The following is a 13,080-nucleotide window of genomic DNA, read 5'->3' as shown; positions in this document are numbered from 1 at the left end:
TAGATTCGATGCTTGCTTTAAATATCATAGAACCTTCAACATCGTCCTACTGTTCTCCGCTCTGGTTAACGAAGAAGAAGGATGGATCCTTCAGGATCTGCTTTGACGGTCGAAAACTAAACAGTATCACAACTAACAGGGATGCTTATCCTATCCCCAGAATAGATGTGATTTTGAGCAAACTTCAGAATGCCAAATACATCTCTTCTATTGATTTGTCTAAGGCCTTCCTACAGATCCCACTGAGTGAAGAGAGCAAGAAGTATACTGCTTTTGCTGTCAGTGGTAAAGGATTATTCCAGTTTGTCACCATGCCTTTCGGTCTTGTTTCTGCTCCTCAGACAATGTGTCGTCTGATGGATTTAGTCATTGGTCCACCGTTAGAGCCCTATGTTTTCTATTATTTAGACGATATTTTGGTTGTCACTCCTGATTTTTCCCTTCATATGGAAATTTTAGATAAGTTATTTTTACGTCTTAAGGAAGCTAATCTAACGGTCAATCTGGATAAATGTCAGTTTTGTCGCCCTAGTCTTAAGTTCTTGGGTTATGTTGTGGATAACCAGGGGCTGAGGACTGATCCTGAGAAAATAGTTGCTATCAAAAATTTTCCTATACCAAAGACCACCACCCAAGTCCGTAGGATATTGGGAATGTGTGGCTATTATCGGCGATTTGTACCGTCCTACTCTACTTTGTTGTCACCTCTTACTGATCTTTTGAAGAACAGGAAAAAGGGACAGACCATTACTTGGACTCCTGAGGCTGACGAAGCTTTTAGGCGCGTTAAAGATGCTTTAACGAGCGCTCCGGTTATGATGTCACCTAATTTTGATGAGCATTTTTATCTAATGACAGATTGCTCTAATACAGCTTCTGGAGGCGTATTATTTCAGTTGAAAGATGGCTCCGAACACCCCATAGCGTACACTAGTAAGAAGTTGAACAAGGCCCAGAAAAACTATTCAACTACGGAGAAAGAACTCTTAACTATCATCCATGGGTTAGAAGCTTTTCGTTATTATCTGGAAGGTCGTAATTTCACTATAATTACTGATCATAGTTCCTTAGTATGGCTTCATAGTATGAAAAACCCTTCACAGAGGCTTTCTCGATGGATATGCAAACTGGCTGCCTATTCATATAAGATTGTCCATAGAAAGGCAAACGGGATAGTGGTCGCAGATGCTCTTTCACGTGTCCATGATATTAATGTCCTAGATCTGTCCTCTTTAAGTCCTGATATGTGGTATCAGAATATGATTGATAGGGTCACTCAAGACCCACAAAAATATCCTGATTTTAAGGTAGAGAATAATATTCTGTACAAACACATCTTAAGTCCGATAGAGTCCTTATCCAATATGTCGGAGTGGAAAATAGTTGTACCTACGCCAAATAGGGAAAATATTCTGCATATGTTTCATGATGAAGTTACGGCGGGTCATTTTGGTTTTTATAAGACTTATCACCGTATTGCCGAATTATATTATTGGCCTGGTATGCGGAAGTCTATAAAAAGGTACATTTCTAAATGCATGGTTTGTGCTACTTGTAAACCAAGTAACCTACCACAGGCTGGACTTATGGGTTCCTTCAGGAACATAAATTTTCCTTGGCAGATGATCTCAATGGATCTCATTGGACCTTATCCTCGGAGTTACAAGGGTAATACCTATTGCCTGGTAGTTGTGGATTATTTCACTAAATTTCCTTTAGTTTGTCCCCTTCGCCAGGCCACAACTCCAGCAATTTTAAAATATTTGGAGGAACAAGTCTTTTTGGTGTATGGTGTTCCTCAAATTGTGTCATGTGACAACGGTCCTCAGTTTGTATCGAAGGCCTTTAAAGATCTTCTAGCTAAATATAAGGTTCAAAAGACCTTTTATAATGCTGCCTACCATCCACAAGCAAATCATACTGAGAGAGTAAATCGCAGTATTGTCACAGCTCTAAGGTCCTATACTTACCCTGATCACAGAGCTTGGGATCAATATATTCATTCCATAGCTCAAGCCATAAGGACTTCTGTCCATGAAGTTACCCAGTGCTCTCCAGCATATTTGAATTTTGGTAGGAATGTGGCTTTATCAGGTGATTATTTTGGTGTAATTTCAGACAATTCCGAAAATCTTCCTCAAATATCTGAGAAACTTCATCGCTTAGATGATCTCCAGACGTTACCTCATATTTTCGCAGACATTAGGAAGAAGTTAAAAACTTCTTACCTAAGGAACCAGCAGCACTATAATTTGAGGAAACGAGATCTGCGATTCTTTGTTGGTGATCGAGTCTTAAAGCGCAATTTTGTCAAATCCAATAAGGGTGATGCCATTTCTGCAAAGTTTTGCCAGAAATATGTCCCATGTACTGTCTCAAGGGTAATATCTCCTTTGATTTATGAATTAAAGGACAATTCGACTAATAAGCGAATTGGTCAATTTCATGTAAAGGATTTACTGCCTGACAACACCATGGACGATGTGGATTCTTCAACTTCATCGGAAGAAGATTAGCTTAACAGGGTTGTTTAAGCTAATATCTTCCTGTGTTTGCCTTTAATTAGTTTTATTATGGTATAGTATTTTAGTTTAAATTGTTAATCACCAGATAATGCCTGACCATAGCAATTTTTATCCTTCGGCATGGCTTGATGATTTCTCACGTATTAGTTATTAGGTACCGAATTCTTGTGTAATACCGCTTGTATGAGTTTATTATTATTTTTTTTTTGTATTATAGATTGCATTTGAGTCATTATCGACAAATATTCTCAAATACTAATCCCGCCAGTAGTATTACCAAGTTAATAACCTCCACTTGTACTCTTAGTTTTGTACTCAACCTCTCAGAATAAAAGGGCTGTTGATTATTATATATTAAGATATTTGGATGTGTGGGCTCATACAAGTATTCTTGCTTAATATAGATGGAACTATGTTACACTACCATATCTTAGATTATGTGTTATATCTTGGATATTTGATTACATACCTATTATTTTTTTCTTATTGTTTTTATATCATGTCATTGGATTTGCCATATTGGAAAGAAGTTGTGGTTGTTAATTTGTTATTGGGTTACTTTATTGATATTTGTCACAGGTACCTTAAATACTTTATATTAATTCGGATTCTTACTTCCTCCACAGGATGATTCTGGAATGAATTTGGAATTTTGATTTATAAATGAATTCTTGAGTCCTTCATATTTCTTCTTATGAACTAGTCTGTTAATGCTCAAAGTTGGTGAATACGTGGGTTCGAAGTTCAGCAACTGATCACTGCTATCCGATCTCGTAATCCATGTCTTTCTTGTCAGAGTAGGCAGATGTTTATCCATGATAATATTTCTGGTTGGGAAATGGTGTACAACACTTCCTAACCATTCTTGTGCAATTGTTCCAAATATTCCAGGCACATTTTCACACGATAATAGGGAAGTCTAGTTTGCTTATTTTATGTCTCTTAGTTCATAGTATATTGATGCTTGACTTTCCATAGACGTAGAGTCGTAATGTTAGTGATTAACCCACTGGGACAAATTATTGATTTTCTTTTTAGTAGATTCCCTCTTCTTTCCTTAGGCATTAATTGTTGCTTAGATTCAGGAATATCTCCTGGATAATCCTATGTATGTTCACATGAATATACAGTCTTATGAAAGATTGGGAGCTCGTTCCCGTCATATTTTGTATTTACCATGGAGTCATAGAACTTATAAGTTCATCCTTTATTTTTACTATTTAGTTTCGATAGGCTCATATTACCGGATGAGGGTAGATCTAGAGCTAATTTAGTTAGTTATTTAGTATTAGTGAGAATTGGTCCATAAATCTTCCTGATCGTTCTTCTTTGGATATGCTCCTATAAATCTGGTGTCCATTGCTAGTCCGATTTTGGATTAAGTGTCCGATTCTTCACTTATTTTGTTTATTTGGTTGTATAGGTTCGTATTACCGGATGTGGGTGTACGTAGACCTAATTTATTTATATGATTTAGTATGGATGTGAATTGGTCCATAAATCTTCCTGGTCGTTCTTCATTGGATATGCTTTTGTGAATCTGTTGTCCATTGATAGTCTGACTTTGGATTGAGTGTCTGATTCCACATTTATTTTGGTTAATGTGTTTGCATTCCTTTGGTATGTTCACTATTTATATTAGTTGGTATTGGTGAAAATTATTCTATAAATATTCCTAGTTGTTCTTCTCTGGATATGCTATTACGAATCTGGTGTCCATTGCTAGTCCAATTTAGGATTGAGTGTTTGATTCTTCACTTATTATAGTTATTGATTTCATTGGTGACTTTAGTATATGTACTTGCGTTATGGTATGAATTGGCTCTCACCTTTGCCTGGTTGTTCGTCCTTGGATATACTCCTTATAAATCTGATGTCCATGGATAGTTCAACTTTGGATTTACTGCCAATTCGACACTTATTTGTCATTATAAATTATGTCTCATCTTTAGCACTTTTACTAGGACTTCGGGTCATATTTTGCAATTCCCGTTATTTGCTGCAGTGACCATCCTACTTTCCCTTGATTATTAGTGGTGATTATTTGTAATCTTGCGAATCAACGGGGAATGATACACTAAGCACTACTACTCTAGTTTAATATTTTGAAAAAAAAAAAAAAAAAAAAAAAATTTTTAAATAAAATTTTTTTTCTGGTGGTTGAAAGGGAATGTGACGTTCCGCCCCTTATAGAATCGATTATTGATGGGAAGATATTATTTAACTATCCAAAATATTATTTAATTATTTTCAGAATTATTTTCTTTCAATGTTTATTCAAATAGAACTTAAACCCATCTCAGAATTTTTAAATGCTTGATGACGTCACATTTAAAACGTGGCAACATTGGTTTCCCCACTTTGACAGCCAATGCTTAGTAGAGGGGTACGAAGGATTCAGCTGTGAACGTGAGCCTTGGATTGCCATTGTTTCTCGAGTGTTCGGTCTGAATCGTAGTGTGCGGGGTCATTAGACTCAATTATTCACCTCTAATTCTCAGTTCCAAATTGATTAAATATTACAATAAAAGTATAGTGAAGTTATCCAGCAGCAGTGGATTTGAAGAATTTTAGAGCATACTATATCCAATGAGTTCTACCCCGCACCTACCATGAAATCTTAAAGCCACCCTACAACAACACCAAGGCCAGACCACACAGAGAGAAACAATCAATAGGCGACCAGCCTGGATTATTTCCACATTTTCTTTTTTTTGAGTACCTCCAGCTGCTTTCCAACAGTTTTGAGTACCTTCAGCTGCTTTCTACCAGTCTTCCTCTCCTGTACCTCCAGCAGGACAGCTGCTAGCGAGAGTTAGCACCCTTGGGTGCCCATTACATCAACTTCAAGATTAGGAAAGAGTGGTTTGTTTGGGAACATTTACTGTGCTCTTATTAAAGACAGACTGGTTTTGTGATATTTAGTACATTTTTTTTTTAGTTCAATTGCACACACATTTTTCCTGCTTTATATTTTTTATAGGTTTTTTTTCTTTACAACATAATATTTAATTGATAGCGTTCCCCAACACTCTGCAATCTATAAAGGTATAAATTTCTGAGCTCAGATATTTTCCCTGATAATAGTAGTCGGTACTCTTATCTTGATTATTTTTAGGCTGTGTTCCACTTTTGTATAATTATTTAAACTCATTCCATTATTTTAGTATATGTTTAATTAAATTTTTAAAAATTAACTTCACATATTAGTCAAAATTGTAATTATTAACTTTATTTAACTTGAACTTATTAACTTTACTTAACTTTAACTTATTAACTTTATTTAACTTTAACTTTAATTTATTAAATTCATATGAACTTCTGGATTCTAATCCCTCAGATTAGTTTTTGGTTTCACTTGTTATTATTACTATTATAAACCACGAGTTAGGAAAAGGATCTGTGTATCCACTCGTAGGTTTATTTATTCAATAAGGCTTGTGCCTGTCCCACTCACAGTGAGGTATTTATATGTTATATATAGTATCAGGTAGTATTTAATTAAGGTGTACGTATTATAAACGTACAATTATTATTTGGTGAGGGTTCTACTAACCTAGTTGTAAGTTGTACTTCCTGTATTAGAGGTACCCGTAGTCAGTTTTTCTAACCTTATAAAGAGTATTCTTAGATCATAGTTGTATGATGATTTTGTAATTGACTTTCACTAGTATCACTTTTTCCTGTCATGTTAGAGTTACACACTAGTTACTTGTCCTAACTCAGAGATTGTTAAAAAGATCTAGTAGTTACATTCAATAAATATACATTTATTGTGATTTTTTTTTCTTATTACTCCTTTATTTTTAGTAGTATATTTTATAATTTAATAATCTTTAATAACTTTTCACATACTTGTACTACAAATTTAACATACTCTATAGCAGCGTAGAATACCTGGAAGAGCGTTAACCTAGTTATCCTTCTTCTGGCGCCCAAAAATTCATTCTATTTTCAGTATATTATTATATTTACTCTATCTATTTTCTGAACATTATCTTCATATCTTCTTTTCGAGCCATCATTGTCACTTCCTTTAATCTATTGTCTGGCCAAAAATAGCCGTGCAAATTGGCCGAATCCTTCCTTGAGTGTCAAGTGGCCCTTCTCATACATATTTAGCTAGCCATTCAAGTTATATCTATCTATTAATGATTTCTCATCTCTAGTCCTGTATCAATTCGATATTCTTTGTCTTGGCATCCTTCCATACAAATACTACTACAAAGTTGTATTTTAGTTACTCCAGCTTCTTCAACGGAGAAGCCACACATTTTTGTCCTTTGGCTACATTAAGTAGATCTTCTTCTTTTTACTACTTCTGTTGGAGTTTACCACTCCCTTTTCATTCACTCCAACAGAAAATCATCAGCTAACTGGAATTCATTCATGGTTAGCTAGTGGAAAGAAACATTTGTTACTAAATGTTCGTTAATTTCTTTGGGAAGTTTTAGGGTCAAGTCTAGTCGTAATTAGTTTAACAGTTATATTCTACAAAAAAAAAAAATTCTAGACTATTTATACTACTACTACTAGACTCCAGTAATTTCTACAGAGTTTCAATAGTCTTCAGACAACTTTTCAGTACACTTAAATTTAAATTTACTACAATTGATTTGCTGTGATACCTTTAGTCCTGTCGCCAGGGGGGGTACAACGGCCTCCTTAATTCAGATGGACTTACCCAAGTTTTTTTTATATATTTTGACCCGCAAAATACGAATTTTTTGGGTAACAGTTGATCCGGATGTCGATAAGATTGTTATAGACAAAGAACTTGAGGAATTACATAACAGCGATTTCTCGCAAAACAAAACATCTTTTTGTATTTTTTGGGTCATTTTAAGCAAAAAATATTCCTACAAGTTTTTTAGTAGACTGCATAGTTTTCGAGATAAACGCGGTTGAACTTTCAAAAAATCGAAAAATTGTAATTTTTGAACCCGAATAACTTTTGATTAAAAAATAAAGTAGCAATTCTGCTTACCGCATTTGAAAGTTTAAGTCAAATTATACCGGTTTTGATTATTTGCATTGCTAAAAATTAATTCTTTTTTTGTTAAACTAATCTGTCAAAAATTTTGAGTTCTAAACTTCTCTGATGTTCTCACATCTTTCGAAATTGTCCCGTCTTGACTGTATAATTTATTTAAGTGATCTAAGTGCTACCACTCCTGAATTAAGGTCAATATTCCAGTTTCCAGTAAACACATTCGATTATAGGTACAAACCATTTGCAATGCTACGAGTTTTAAATTGTTGCTCATAGTTTTCCGAAATTTTGGATAATGCTCCTTTAATCTGATTATAACCTGTAACTAGTTATTTTGCGGCATCACCTCCATGATCATCTAGTAGTATTTGCTCTTTTAAGAACAATAATATTTTTGCCACGGTCTGCGTTGCTGTGGCTTAAAGACGCAGCTTTTAAACATTCTGTTAACAAGCTGTATATATGTAGAAGAAGTGAAAAAATACATATTATAGTTAGTTCTTCTAAGTTGCAGTTGCAGCTTTTGAAACTAAGTTTAGAGAGTGGGCGACACAAGGAATCCACAACTCCAAGATATTAAGGTACGTATCCATACGTGGGTGCTCCGTGTAGCAGCTCCACATAGTGGATACGTTGGTGCTCGCCCCACGGCGCTCACCCTCTTTGATTCAACCGGTTTGCGGGTTATATGTAGGGGAGCGCATGCCGTATCCATTTGAGCAGCTACACCGAGCACGGAGCACCCACGTATGGATACGTAACTTTTTGTTCTGTAATTTCAGCCTGAACACCATTGTATTTTCCACCGATAACTGACGCATTAACGTAGGACGGTCTCCTGCAGTGTTTCAAATCGATATCATATTCTTGCAAAAATGTCATTAGAGAATTAAATATATCTTCTGCTTTATAACCGCGATTTGGCAAGAATGTGGTAAACCTTTCAACAGGAGTGAAACCTTCTATGTAACGAAATATCACAGTTAATCGATTGATATGAACTGAATAATATTTTGACTTTTTAATCCTTGAAACTATTTCATTTAATACGTTTTGACCTATCGGATGTACATATTTCCTCACATGATTGGCGAACGATAGTTGACATGTGCGCTTCCAGGATTTGAATATTTATTAATATGGTGCTTCAAAAATTGATCATATTCAGCTAATAACTGGAGTATTCCCAAATAATTTTCATTTTGTAGTGATGAACTCGACAACTCATTTTCGCTGCGAAATGCTAAATCTCGTTCACAAATAAACTTTATAACACTAAAATTAGTCTGTGAGTATTTTCCAATAATTCTTTATTGCTTTGGCCTGTTTTGCTATTTCAGTATCAACACGCCTAATTCTTTCGTGTGCTTTAGACATTTCGTGATCCATAAGCCTACTATGTGCATTTTTCCAATCATTCCTCTGTGGCTAAAATGTGTACGAACACTAGATAAGAATCTACAAACGAAGCAATACACTCACCCGGTGGAAGGTGAAAAACATAACCATGAACAATGTATGATATTATTACTCACTCCTACGCTCCTTCATTTTATTCTTGACATAGGTACATTGTCGATGTCGAGTTCCTATATCTCCTGCCAATATCTGTTTAAATGAACCTCTTATGTTTGGGGCTTTGTGGGGGCCCCCGAAATGTGGGGGCCCCGGGAGGCTGCCCAGCCTGCCCCCCTTAAATCCGGCCCTGATTAGGAGCTGCCCCAAATTTTATTTTTCTAATCTTTAGGGGGGGTCAATATTAGTATAAATTTAAAATCTCGGCTGAATTTGACCGTTGCGTTAGCCGCCATCTTGATTTTAAACGAGAACCGTTTTTGCTCAATATATCCGCCATTTTCAATTTTTGGACAAAAAATATACAAACTGAAATTGTTGAAAATGCGATTTTCTATAATTTCGTTTTCGTACGGTCTATATTTTCCGAGCTATGGTGAAAAAAACTGTGACAGTTAAAGCATAATTATTGATTTATTGAATTATCTCGTTTATTATTACTTTTATAACAAATATTCACCTATACAAAACTGAAGGGAATTAAATTTTACACAAATTTGGTCTCTTTTATTTTTTTGATTAAATCAATATTTAAGGTAGTACGTATGCGGTAAAGGCGCGAGCGTAAGACCCGATTGATTTTAAAGGAATTGTTTTTGTTCAATATCTTCCCTATTTTCAACTTTTCGACGAAAAGTGTCAGGACTGAAATTGTTGCAATTACGATTTACTACAATTTTCCGAGGTGGGAAAATTCCCCCAACGGGATCCAAATAAAAAAAATTGTTGAAATATTAAAATATGTTAGCTGACAAGAAACTTAATTATCGACAGACCAATTCAACCAATAAAACCAGCTAGTTAATAAAATTAAGCGAACTTAATGCATATAAGTTATTATTTATGTCTTTTATGTACTTCGTTTGGTTGGTTCTTCATTGGAAGTTTCAAAAATTGTATAAAATATAGTTCTCTTTATTTTAGTTTATGTACAATTATGTCGTAAAGCTAATAATAAATGAGACAATTCAATAATTATGCTTTCCCTCCGCTTCCACTATTTTCCTCCTAAACTCGGAGAATATTGATCGCTTAAAAAAATTGTGGAAAAGAAATTGTAGGAAATTGGGTTTTCAACAATTTTAGTTCTTACCGTTTTTGTCGAAAAGTTGAAAATGGCGGAGATATTAAGCAACAACGGTTTTCCTTTAAAATCAATATGGCGGCTAATGCAACCGCGGAATTCAGTCGAGATTTTAAATTTACACTACTATTGATCTCCCCTAAAGGATAGAATTATAAAATTTGGGGCAGCTCGGAAAAAAGATTCAATTCAGTAATTATGCTCCCCCCACCACTTTTTACTATTTCCCACTTAACTCGGAAAATATCAACCGCATGAAAAAATTGTTAAAAAAGAAATTGTAGGAAATCATATTTGGAACAATTTAAGTTGAAAATCCTCTAGATATTGAACAAAAACAATTGCTACAAAATCAATCAGGTTTTACGCTCGCGCCATTATCGCATACATACTACCTTAAATATTAACTTTGGCAAAAAAATAAAAGAAACTAAAATTGTGTAAAATTCAGTTCTCTCTATTTTCATATAGAAACATTTTTGTTGTAAAACTAACAATAAACGAGATAATTCAATAATTATGCTCTATTTATGTATAACTGTCACTATTTTCCGCTATAACTCGGAAAATATCGATGGCACGAAAAAATTGTAAAAATAGAAATGATAGAAAATTACATTTTCAACAATTTCGGTTGTTATACTTTTTGTCGAAAAGTTGAAAATGGCGGAGATATTGAACAAAAACGGTTCTGGTTTAAAATCAAGATGGCGGCTAACGCAATCGCGGAATTCAGTCGAGATTTTAATTTACACTATTACTGACCCCCCTAAAGATTAAAAATAAAATTTGGGGCAGCTCTTAATGCAAGGTTAGGCCTGTTATTCATCTAACCCGACTGGACTATTGGGGAAGATTTAATAAATAACTGTGCTCAATATGTGTCTTTTTTTTGGAAAATTCTGATATTCGTGTATTTAACCGTATTTTATTATAATATTATTTTGTTTACAAAACGTTTCAAAATATAATAAATAACGTTCTAAAAGAAATTGTTCCTCTTGCTGATTTATTTCATTCAACGACCACGAAGTTAAAAATATTATTTTTCTCCAAACTCGTTCCGAAATAAAATAAAAAATATGCATATGTCGAAAATAATTCCCCAACTTTAATGTGGGTTGTGGAAACATTACTCGTTCATCAAAAATCCCTTCTCAACTTTTTTGTTATCCAAAGCCACAAATTCAGCCGTCACACACATTAACAAGTTTTTTGCGCGCTCTACATGTTCCATTTGTATTTAATTTTATAACTTTACGTCGGATATACGTCTCAATAAAAAGTTGAAATGAATACCAAAAACTTGGCGGTACACGTGCTTTTCACGATTGCGTTCCAGGTTTTAGGAAAGCGTCAAGAAATTATGTGGATTTTAGGTAGATCCGGCTTTCAGCTTTGGGGAGGAAACTCACTAGAAAGTTTATTAAAATTATGGATGTGATAAAAACGCAAGATTTAGAGAATTGTAGGGAACGGCGCTATAAGAATGGTTTTTAGGAAGAATTGTAAACTTCGTAGAGTCCTTAAAATTTCGTAAAGTCCATAAATTTGATTTATTATTAATAGTTATGTACATTATACAGGGTGTTAGCAAATAAGCATGAAAAATTTTAAGGGCTAATTCTACATGAAAAATTAATGCCAGTTTGCTCTATACACATATGTCCGCAAATGCTTAGTTTCGGAGATACGGGGTGTTGAAATTTTTATTTCAAACTGCCAATTTATTTATTGCTCTAAGACCAGTTGAGCTATGAAAATGAAATTGGGTGAGTTTTAGGAGGTAGTTATTACAAATTTTATAACATACAATTAAGAATTTTGTATTCATCATTGGCGCGCCTACGGGCAATGGTCTGAATTATTTTAAAGAAAAAAATAGTACGCCACTGAGATATTTCGAATTAGAAATTATTTTTAAATTCCACGTCTAATTTATGATAAAAAACCTTTCTTGCCTTTTTTTCATATGATGCACCGTTTTTATGAAGAAAAATAAAACATCTTGGCGCATATTTTTCATTTCTTAATACATCATCAAGAACTATCCAATATAATAATACTAAACTAGAACAATAACACAAAATATTACTAATACCATTTCAACTAGGTGCAAAGCTGCAAGAAATGTTTAAAATGATCTCCTTTACAGGTAACAGAAGAATTTTATATTCATCATTGGCGCGCGTACGGGTAATGGTCTGAATTTTTTGAAGAAAAAAATAGTACGCCACTGAGATATGTCAAACTAAAAATCATTTTTGAATTCCTCGTTCAATTGACGACAAAAAATCTTTCTTGCCTTTTTTTTCATATGCGGCGGTGTTTTTATGCAAAAAAATTAAACATCTTAACGTTTACAAAGTATTTGAACTAAGTTTCTATGCATATGGAAACTACCTCAAATACTTGGTAAGCGTTAAGATGTTTTATTTTTTTGTATAAAAGCGGCGCTCGTGTGAAAAAAGGAGAGAAATATTTTTTGTCGTAAATTGAACGAGGAATCTAAAAATGATTTTTAGTTTGACATATCTCAGTGGCGTACTATTTTTTTCTTCAAAACTACTATTCTAACTTCTATTTTCTTCAGACCATTACCCGTACGCGCGCCAATGATGAATATAAAATTCTTCTGTTATCTGTAAAGAGATCATTTTAAACATTTCTTGCAGCTTTGTACCTAGTTGAAATCTTAGTAATATTTTCTGTTATTGTTCTAGTTTAGTATTATTATATTGGATAGTTCTTGATGATGTATTAAGAAATGAAAAATACGCGCCAAGATGTTTTATTTTTCTGCATAAAACCGGTGCATCATATGAAAAAAGGGCAAAAAAGGTTTTTTATCATAAATTAGACGTGGAATTTAAAAATAATTCTTAATTTGAAATATCTCAGTG

This window comes from Diabrotica virgifera, chromosome 2 (assembly GCF_917563875.1).
Source record: "Diabrotica virgifera virgifera chromosome 2, PGI_DIABVI_V3a".
NCBI lineage: Eukaryota > Metazoa > Arthropoda > Insecta > Coleoptera > Chrysomelidae > Diabrotica > Diabrotica virgifera.
Note: the sequence above shows the minus strand (reverse complement) of the source record.